This window comes from Penaeus monodon, unplaced genomic scaffold, assembly GCF_015228065.2.
Source record: "Penaeus monodon isolate SGIC_2016 unplaced genomic scaffold, NSTDA_Pmon_1 PmonScaffold_6095, whole genome shotgun sequence".
Lineage (NCBI taxonomy): Eukaryota > Metazoa > Arthropoda > Malacostraca > Decapoda > Penaeidae > Penaeus > Penaeus monodon.
In genome coordinates, this window is record NW_023661101.1 from 7,079 (window position 1) to 18,125 (window position 11,047).

Here is an 11,047-nt window from a genome sequence, read left to right on the forward strand (position 1 = left end):
CAATCATCGAAATAACGGTTTTGAAGATACACGACCCTTTTAATTCTCGTATTAGATTATCTTGTAGTACCTAGAAATGTGCAAATGAATTTCATTGGAGATACAGTGGAATAGACAATATGAATAACGCATTCAGTATTCATATAGTTTAGTTTAGTCCCTGTGTCACGTTATTTGATATGCATGTCTTGTTTTAAACTATGTATAGTGTATGCATTAAGTTCCCCACTATACTTTACTGTATACCATTTGATCAAATAGGTGTAGATTATGTAATTATTTTTAAATGGGCAAACTACGTCCACATATTACATCATATATACATCAACATACGAAACGTAAAAACCCGTTGTATTAGAACAAAGACCTCAGTAAAATGTAGTGTGTGAATGAATGTAGATTATGAAAGCATGATCATACTTTATAGGATCACTTCTATAGTGCGATTGCCGGGTTTCTCGCCGAGATTCTCGGAATATGTTCAACCACGATGAGGACTGTTAGTGTAATCCTCTGAGCGGGAAGCGGCTCTCAAGCGTTGTGCTTGAGAGATTTGATGACCGTTCTGACTCGGTTTACCGATGTTGAGAGGAGGATCACACAAGCTGAGTGGTTGAACATCAATCCACAAGAAGTGTTCTTGAACTTTTGACAACTCCTGAAAAGGAGGAAAAACTCTTATTATAAAAAGGTGTAAGCTTTCTGCATCGTGGATTTCAAAATCCAAGAACTGACTTGAGTGTTTAAGCCAAATTTCTGTTAAATGTTTTGTCTACTCTTGATGCCATTGTTATCAGTAATGCCATTGTCACTACCAGTGTTATTGTTGTATTACTATTGCAGTTATTAATTACCTCCTTGAGTTCTGTAACCCCTTTTACTTCATGTAAATATGTGACTCGGTAGCAGCAGTAACGCGAAAGTCTGGATGAGTCGGAAATCGTGCTTAACAACGGACACGAATATATATACCATGCGTCCTGGAAGTAGACGATAATAATGTGTAAACAGATTAATAGAACATTACAAAATAGTATGGAATACTAATAAACTGCCAATCCAGGCAAAGTAATATAAAATCGTAAACTTGTCAAATGTTCAATGTTGAACATGATGTGACAATCATAGCATATCAAGCTTGACGATTCTGTTTAGTGGATCGTGTGATCTAGTGGTTTGGTTCTCTGAGTAATACGCAGTGTTTGAGTCTTCGTAATGGAGGGTATTTCTATTTCTATTTAAAAAATCCATTACTACATTACTTCATCTTATGCACTTGAAGGTTTGTGGAGGCTTAGATGTCTCATGGAGTGGGAAGGTCTTTCACACACTCCAAATTTCAGGTGATACTAACATTTTTGATTTTACAATATCAACTATTTCATAAATTTCATGTTAATATGCTCCTAGAGACAGTACTGTAGATCAACCATTGAGGTACTGCAATACCTCCGATCCATGGCGGAGGTAAAGGAAGACCCTAGTAAATCTCCAGTTCTCAGAAATCCGTTTAATATCATGTGTTTTAGGGGGGGGGGGTTACTCCACAATATGTTTACATATTGTCTAAATTGAATTGCATTATTTCACCGATCGGCAACGAGGAAGCAAATCTGGAAAGCGTCACTCTTTTGTGGAAGCCTTTTTGATATCAGCTATTTAGAAAGTAGCTAATGTCAAATATTGAGAATGCATATAAATTTTTCAATTAGTTCATATCCTCTTCAAAGAGAATGAAACAATTACCAATGTACATTCTATGAAAGCTATTGTAGATTATGGTTCTGGTGTTCTGTGGACAGAGTGGTTCAAGCCCTTGTATTTGCATTTCTTTATAAAAATGTTTTAAAATGTGTTTCTATCTTGCACTTGATATGCACTGTAGATGATGAAGTCAAGGTGGCACAGAGTAGAAAAAGATTTTTTATTTACAGACACATAATTTGATATGATAGTAATATTATAGATAATATACCTGTGGCACTAAGTTCATATGATGAATTAGTTTATATTTTGATTATGAGTAGATTAATCCGGATGTAGTAGGGACCCAGTTTGACACTATTCATTTTTGACAGAAATAACGCAACAGACATAAATGGAAACCCAAACAGTTTATACAAATCCCCGTTGGAGGGAATGGATCAGTTTTGGAATTACTGTATTACTTTGTCGATTTCCGACAACAGTGTAGGAATGCCGTAAAGCGTCACCTACTCCTATTTACAGAGGGGACGTTGGTATCCTGCAAATGTTAATAATTGATTTAATAAATGGAATATTTTCCCTGGAGGGAGTGGACCAATCCCGCAGGTACTGGAATACCGGGCTGATCCGCGGCTAAGTTGAAGCAGGCCCATAGCACTTGCCCATATTTCAGAAAATTGGTAAATATATCTAAAATAGTTATAGTCTAAATTAGACTATACCTTCCAGAGTGATATTAGTGTTACGTATAAATATAATTAAGATCTGAATAGCATATATCCGCGTGTACATTTAAATCGTCTGAATATTACATTTATGCGAACATGTATATCCATCGGTATTTATGGATATATGTGTATATGTGTGTGTTGTGTACGCACACATCAGTATGCGTACGAACATTGAAAAAAACGCGGACTTGGTAAATGTCATATAGAATGATATAATTAATTGCGCGAGGAGCTTTTTATTCACCTGACGATATGTACAGGATAGTTTCACATATAATGCCTTGCATGTGAACGTTTTTGTTTCTAACTTAGTTTTGAAATGTAATTGTGTCATTCACTGGAGTTTCTTTAGAAAAGCAAAGGTAAATTTGTTATCTGTATAAAGTATTGTAGATGGTGTGAGGTTCTGAGTGTGAGCGATGGTGGGTCGGGCGGGTGGGTAGTTTTAGCATACTTACCTGGCACAGGGAGATACCGTGATCACGAAGGCGGTTCTCCAAAGACGAGGCTCACCATTGCACTCCGGTGTCGCTGACCCTTGCGATTAACCCAAATGTGTGCGCAATTTTTGTAAGCGGGGGACTCCGTTCGCGCTATCCCCCTTATAACCTTTAATTTTTACCGAAAAGTGTATTAGATCCACTTGTCCACCTAGTCTAGTTAGTAAGTAAGTAAAGTTAAAAGAAAAGACCCGTTACGGGTAGGAAACAAGATGGGAGAGGGAAGGATAAGGGTGGGATCGAGAAGATGATTTAGTAAGAGAGAAAAGAGTTGGGGTTAACCTAACATGCGGGGTAAAAGTTGGGGGCATAGCTTACAGGAGGAGAAAGAGGACAAAGGTCGGTAAGGGAGGCCCCGCGCCATCGGTGGTTCGCGCTGCCCTGGCATGGCAGTCATCGCTTCGCATGAGCGAACTCACGGGTCGCCGAGGCTAACCTAGTCTCTCTTTACTTCTATATATTTGGTTAATTTGTACAACCAGCCCATTGGAAATTTTACATATAACTTGTTCGATGATATATATGTATTTCGTAAACGAGTTAAATACTGAAATACAGAAAATTTCAGTTCATTATCATGGTAGTATTCATACTAGCATAACAAATTATTTTAGTAATCTGTCAAGCTATATGCAGGTTTTTTTGGGGGCAACATTATGGGTATTTTGAAGGGCAAGCCTTGATTGCCATTTCATGACAAAATAGATGTGAACAATGCAAAGCTGTATATGTATATATATACATATATATATATATAATATATATATATAATATATATATATATATGTATATATATATATATATATATATATAATATATACATATATATACATATATATATATATATATATATATATATGTATATATATATATATAATACAAAGAATCGGTCTTTTAAAAAATTGCAATGTAAATGTATCGATGTACCATTTTTTCGTTACATTTGAGAAAAACACCCAAGCGATACCGATAAACGATGCAGATATTGAATCGCTAAAGGGATACAGGTACCAATACAAAAGCATCGATCGATATATGTATCACGATACTGCCCATCTCTTAACTAAAATGATGAATGTAAATCATAATGATATCGGAGATACTGGTGATAATATTATTGATGATAAGTTATAAAGCAATACTGATAATAATCATAATTGTAATCTACATTAGTAATGATAATTAGTAAATAAATAAATAGATAAACTAGTGATAGTGATCATGGAAGCAAAAAATGTAATAATGGTTATCATGGCCTTCTTAATCATATCAGTAATTACGATAACGATGATCTAATGATAACTATAACAAAACCAATCACGGATGGGGAAGACGTAGATTATTGTGCCTCAGTGTCGTGGACATGTTTATTAGCTTTATATCTGTCACTTCTCTTATTATGTAGTTTCCTATGTGGAAGTTTTTGCATAGAATATTTTCATTTACAATATCTACATTTGCTTTATCTGTCTGTTGACCATGTCAATGATACTGGTTATATTATGGATGATAATTTCTTTAAGAAAATTAGAAATTGTAATCCTACCAAAAATGTCGTAATCAGTAAATTATTAATTAGATTAAAATTAACATGAAAATACTTAATAATCGTGATAATGGCCAGCTTAATGATATCAGTAATTACGGTAATGATAACCATAATGATAATTATGAGAAAACCAATTAGAAATAGGGAAGATTGTTGTTCCTCCATATAGACATTTTTCGAGCTTTCTATCTGTCACTACCTTACTGTGCATTTCGTGTTGTGCAATTTTTGTTTGGAATATTTAATATATAATTCTTTATATCTATCTAGCGCGGAGACTGGCCTAGTGTGTGTTGTATGCTTGTGTTTGTGCTTGTTAACCTTGAATATAATTTATTGATTTTCTACCGAAAAAGAAGCGTGTGGTATTTCCAACCAAATGCTTACTATCGTTGGCGAATGAATTAGCAGTTTGTATATTTATGGCAGTGGACATACATTTCAATTTTCATTCATAAGATTATACGCAGACGACTCAGTCATTTTTTAAGTTTTTTCGGCCCTGAAGACCGAACCAAAGCTCTTTTTTTAGACTATCTTTATTACGATCATATTCTTATTGTTCTTTTGTATATATCATTACTAATATAATTGTTACTAATACACTTAATATACTAGTTACAGCTTCATTTTTTTGTCTTTCTAAAACAAAATGTTTTTATTATGAGAAATTTATTAAAATAGAATTGCATTTACTTTAGTTACCTCTATGATTCATACTATCAATTTTCGTTATACTTCTCCCTCTTTTCGATAACTTTTCACTATTTGCTATTGACTGAAGTAAAATATCAATTGATTTCTCTATACAAATATAAGAAGAGTTGCTATAAATTGTATTGAAATAATATACAATAATTGATATACAATAAAATACCAACAGCATCTGGTGTTCCCAGGCGGTCACCCATCCATGTACTGACCAGATCCAACGTTGCTTAATTTCGCTGATCGGACGAGAAGCGTGCTTTCAACGTGGTATGATCGATGGCGATTATATATTTAACATTAACCAGTTTTATTTCAGTGTTCATTGACTTTTCATAAAAACAATGCGTCTTTTGTTTTTGCATCAAACTTCATTACAATGACGTTCAAGCCATCAATGTAACAATCGTCACTGGCGGAGTACAGGCAATTCTAACTAGGTCAGCTCTTTCTTTGTGCACGCTGGTCCTAAATATGTAGTTCCTATTGTGTAAGTTTTGTTTAGAAAATTATCATATGCAGTTTCTAGATCTGCTTTGTCTGGCGCGGAGATACGAGATGTTGTGCTGTGTGCTTCTCTTGTGACTGTTATCCAGTAATATAATACATTGATTTCAACATTCATCTAACGAAAGTGAAATAAATGTGTTTTCTGAAATCAAACGATCTACAGAACCAAATCTTCAAACCTGATGCCAAATATATTGCTAAAATTAATTGTGATATATATATTATATATATATATTAGTATCAGAAACTTAATAAAATGTTTAGAATGGAGAATTGCATTTGCTTTTGTTACATCTATGAGTTCTATTCGTTTTCTTCGCTCCGACGGCGATGATTTTTACTCTAATTTCCATGGACTGAAGTATAATTTCAATTGATTTGTTTATATAAATGTAAGAAGAGTTGCTAAAATAGTAATGAAATGCTTAGCATATTTAGTTTATATAATAAAGTGCCAACAGCATCTGGTGTTCCCAGGCGGTCACCCATCAAAGTACTGACCAGACCCAACGTTGCTTAACTTCGCTGATCGGACGAGAAGCGGTGCTTTCAACGTGGTATGATCGTTGGCGTGTGGTGTTTTAACATTAACCAGCTTTAATCAATACTCATTTCTAATGAATATTAATCACCACTATTGGAGTATAGGCAATTTGAACTCAATTGTCACAACTTTTAAGCACCTTTAGTAAGCTTCTTCCTTTTTTTTGTGCAATTCTGTAAAGAATGCAGGGTACACAAGTAATACATAATATATTGAATAAATAAATTTGTGTACACACGCATCCCTAACTCTCACATCGTTACTGTTAATAGGAAAAGTTAAATATTATAGATAATAATAAACAGAAATTCAGATTATTATTGAATCTTGAGTGCTTTCATATAACTTCTTGCTATTACTGTGTCTCTTCTTTTGTTGGTATTATCAATATTTGTAATTGTATTTGTATAATTCTTCTTCCTAGTAATTTTGTCATTATCACTATCATTAATCAGTCTTTAAACATGTGATAATTTTTGCTTTCAAAAGCATTATTGTTATGGTACTGACAATATTAATGATAATTTTTAAAAAGTTATAATAAAAGTGTTGTTGATAAACTGGTTATGACTGTAATCCTACTACTAATGAGAATTAGTAAACAATAATTAGAAAAAACAATAGCATTGTGACCAAAAATATCTTAATGATACAAATAATTAAGATATCTATGATCATGATAATTATAGCTAAACCAGTTGCCGATAGGGATGAAGAGTAAATTATTACGTTACAAGGTCGTTGACATGTTTTCGAGCTGTTTCACTTATCTTAATATGTAGTTTCCTGTTGTGCATGTTTTTTTTTTTCTTCTTTTCTTTTCTTTTTTTTCTTTTTTGAATATTTTCATATAGTTTCTAAATCTGTTTTATCTTGCTCGGATATTAGACAGCGTTATACTGTGTGTTTCTCATAGTGATTATCCCGTAAATATGATGTATTGTTTTCTACACCCATCCGAAAAAAGAAATAAATCTATTTTATATAATTCACCCGTCCTACCATGATAAAAATAAGAATCTGTTTTCTATAAATGACCCGCCCTACCATGAGTTAATTAATCAGAACTAAGATGGCCTCTGTAAACCGCCGCTTGGGGTGACATATAACATACTAGTACAAGAAAATGAAGAAGTTAAAGAGCGTTCTTGAAAAATAGTAAAATGAAGATAACATTTGTGTTTCAAGTGGTCACCCATCCGAGTAGTGCCAAACATACTTAACATATGTAATAAAATGCCAACAGCATCTGGTGTTCCCAGGCGGTCACCCATCCAAGTACTGACCAGACCCAACGTTGCTTAACTTCGCTGATCGGACGAGAAGCGGTGCTTTCAACGTGGTATGATCGTTGGCAAAGTATTGATAAACGTTAGCCACTTTTCTGTCGTGCTCGTCATTTTTATACATCCTAATATAATGTATATTTTAGTTTTGCATCAAACTTCATGACAATGACATTCCAATCATAACATGAGACTTTTCCATAATGTAAACATCAGTCACAATCGACTACTATCGGGAGTTATTGGCAATTCTAATTATTGTCACCAGTTTTGCACCTGCTGTAAGCTTTTACTAATTATTGGCTGTGCAACTTTGTAAAGAATACAAGATGTAGAAGTAATGATAAGAAATTGAGTAATATGATATTTTATATGATTTTTAATGTGTACTCATTCTACTGCATCTCTTGCACAGAGATAAACGATATAGCTAACCATAAGCAAAAATACCGATTATTATTGAATCTAAATTTGAGTGCTTTCATAAAACATTTTGCCGCTATTGTTCTTGTTATTATCTTTTTTTTATTTGTTTCGTTATGATTATACTAGCATTTTCAATATATTATTCTCATCATCGTTATTGTTATTAGATTATGATAATTACTGTCATTAACATAGTCGTTGTTGTCATGATAATGGTAATACGATACTTAAATGTAAATATAAATCATAATTAGCATATATCAAGATACGGTAATAATATTATTGATCATAATTCGAAAAATGTAGTATCATTGTGATAATGATACCCGAGCAGTAACGATGATTAGTGAATTAATATTCGACAAAATGAAATATAGCAATTATGGTAATATCACTGTCTCTTGGTAAAATGATAATACTAACCGCATAAAGAAGTCATTTAGGCCCTCTTATATGTAGTTAAGATCATACAAATAAGAACATTTGTTTTACAGTGGTTAGCCTTTTTTTCGTGGCGGAGTATTCTCGACTCTCCATCCACAATGGGTTTCCTTATCCTCAGAAGTTATTTTCCCTCGTGTGTGAGCAAGTAAGAGTGGCTATGGCGAAAGGGCTCTAGTAGAAAACAGCTAGATGCGACTGATGCACTGAACGAATGCACCGTGCTAATAGACGTGTCTGTGTTACGAGTTGATGGTCAAATACTTAGTAAAAAAAAATACATACTAGATTAATTGAGGAAAAATACTAGATTTATGGATTTCTATTAACAAACACAGAAACTCAGGTCACAGTGAAATTCTGGACCTACGTTGGCAACACTGATTAGAATTTGTTTTATATCGCTTATTATGTAGGAATCGGTGATGAAAAGAGAAAAATATGACTAGAGAATGTAAAGTTACAATGTAAACAGGATTTGAATCCCAAATCACCATTCCTGTGTAGTTGATCTTATCATATATCTCTAGAAGCATGACTGAGATTTATTACGAAAGAGAATCACATGAGTAATCATGCATGTTCCATTGCATAAATGAATAGTGACCCTAATTAATTTGCTTGCCTTAGTGATCATGTGGTACTGCATGGAGAGTAAAGAAATTTCCAACAAAGGAGAAAAAGTCAACAGTGTAGATAGTTATTTTATGTCACCCATACATTCGAATACTTTTGGCATTATTATATTGCTATATAAGCCATACATATTTGCCTAAAGAACTCAATGAAAAATTATGCTTCAGTCAAGCAAACAGTAAAGCAAATTTACCGTTGCAAAGAGGGAGAAGATAGAACGAATTTAGTAGTAATCGCATGAATATAATAGTAAAAATACAAGTACTGATATCTGCAAAAGAACAGTGGAAAAAATGATAGAAATAAGATAATATCAATATCCAGGCAGCAAATAAAATTTTTAAAAAGTCGCGGCTGTAGTTTCATTAATTGGATTGTTATACAAAGTATATTTGTTTGTATATATATAATGTAAAAATGTCTTTGCCTTTCCCCAAGTGTTTGAGTAATAGTTGCAAAACCATTAATTCTTTATAGAGTATTATGGCACAAAGACGTGATAGAAGTCTAGCAGAATTTGGTAAATCATTAACCATTATTGGATTTACTCCCTTAAGTGTTGGACTGGTTGATGTTAGTATGATCTCATTGATGTGACTCTGATGCATGGCATTGAAATTTGCAAATGTATGTAAAGAGTAGCAATGATGATGTTGATATAGTTATAACATTCTAAAGGATGATAAATGATGGTGATAATGATGAGAAATTACTAGTAATAACCATTTACGAATACTGATATTTTGAAGACTGATAATACCAACATAAAACAAATCGATAACAGCAAGAAGTGCCGAAATTGATTGCATGTGAACACAGATTTATAACCGTATTCAAGATCATTTTACTCAATATCTAATATATTACTTGTATATCGTGCATTTTCTTACATAGTTGCACACTCAAAAAGAGTAAATGGGCTCACGACAGGTGCTTTAAAGTGTGACATTGTCTGTACTCCAACAGTGAGATTGATGCACTGTGGAGCAGATCGAGTGATTAGACTGAATGCCATTTTAATGAAGTTTGATGCAACAACAAAAGATAAATTATATTATGTATGAAAAATCTGTGATCACTGACGTAAAGCTGGTTAATGTTTTAAGTGTACGACACGATCAAACCACGATGAAAACACGGCTTGTCGGCCGATCAGCGAACTGAAACAACGTTGGGTCTGGTGAGTACTTGGATGGGTGACGCTTGGGAACACAGATGCTGTTGGCGTTTTATTATATATGCATTTCTCAAGAGTTTTCAGCAGGTATAATTGTGTTGCATAAGACTATGTTTTTTCTACAAGCCTTCCCTTCCTGCGCTAGTATAACTTATTTACCCTAGACGGCAAACAAGCACAAACGCAAGCATTCAGCACAACATTAGGTCCAGTCTAAGTGCCGTAGAAAGATATAGAAATTTTCCGAACAAAACTTGCACATAGAAAGTGCATCTTTAAAAAGGGACCTCAAAGCTCAATAACATGTCCGTGGCTTTTCTTTCTTTCTTTCTTTGTTGGATTTCTGCTATCAACCAGCGGCATGTGGCCAAGGTTATTAGCCAATGGATCCTATTTATTCTATCAATCTATATAGGTCATAAAGTTTTGTCTCCCTTAAAAAAGTGATTACTTTACTGATGATATTTTCGTCATCTGATAATATATTGGTAATGTAAAATCTTATTTTTTTGTTGGAAATAATTTTTATTTTTTGCCTTTGTATATGTATTTTGTGCAGACTAAAATATGTGGTGAATGATAAGGCTAATGTCCAGAGGTGACATTGTGGGGGGAATCTTTTTTCAATGTAGGAGTGAGTGTGTTTTTAGTGCATTCACCCTGAGTCGAGCCAACACCACCTCCTCCCTTCTGATTTTCCTGTGGGCTGTATCCCATTCATTGTGGTTTTGATTGTTGTGATTGAGGCGTCCACTCATTGCTACAGGGATGTATTTGATTTATAAGAGACACAACCCTGAGACTGTAGGTGCTATGATCCAGTGCAAATTTT

At 33.7% G+C, this 11,047-nt stretch overlaps 3 non-coding genes and 2 pseudogenes across 3 annotated transcripts; 2 read left to right on the forward strand and 3 right to left on the reverse strand.

The window, feature by feature from the left end:
• Window positions 1-410: 410 nt before the first annotated feature.
• Window positions 411-614, forward strand: LOC119571379. Its single transcript, XR_005228581.1, has one exon. It is a non-coding gene; the product is annotated as a small nucleolar RNA U3 (small nucleolar RNA).
• A 2,274-nt stretch (window positions 615-2,888) lies between these two features.
• Window positions 2,889-3,041, forward strand: LOC119571386 (annotated as a pseudogene).
• Window positions 3,042-5,361: 2,320 nt separating this feature from the next.
• LOC119571385 lies at window positions 5,362-5,479 on the reverse strand (annotated as a pseudogene).
• A 678-nt stretch (window positions 5,480-6,157) lies between these two features.
• Window positions 6,158-6,276, reverse strand: LOC119571383. Its single transcript, XR_005228585.1, has one exon. It is a non-coding gene; the product is annotated as a 5S ribosomal RNA (ribosomal RNA).
• Window positions 6,277-7,486: 1,210 nt separating this feature from the next.
• LOC119571378 lies at window positions 7,487-7,605 on the reverse strand. Its single transcript, XR_005228580.1, has one exon. It is a non-coding gene; the product is annotated as a 5S ribosomal RNA (ribosomal RNA).
• Window positions 7,606-11,047: the final 3,442 nt, after the last annotated feature.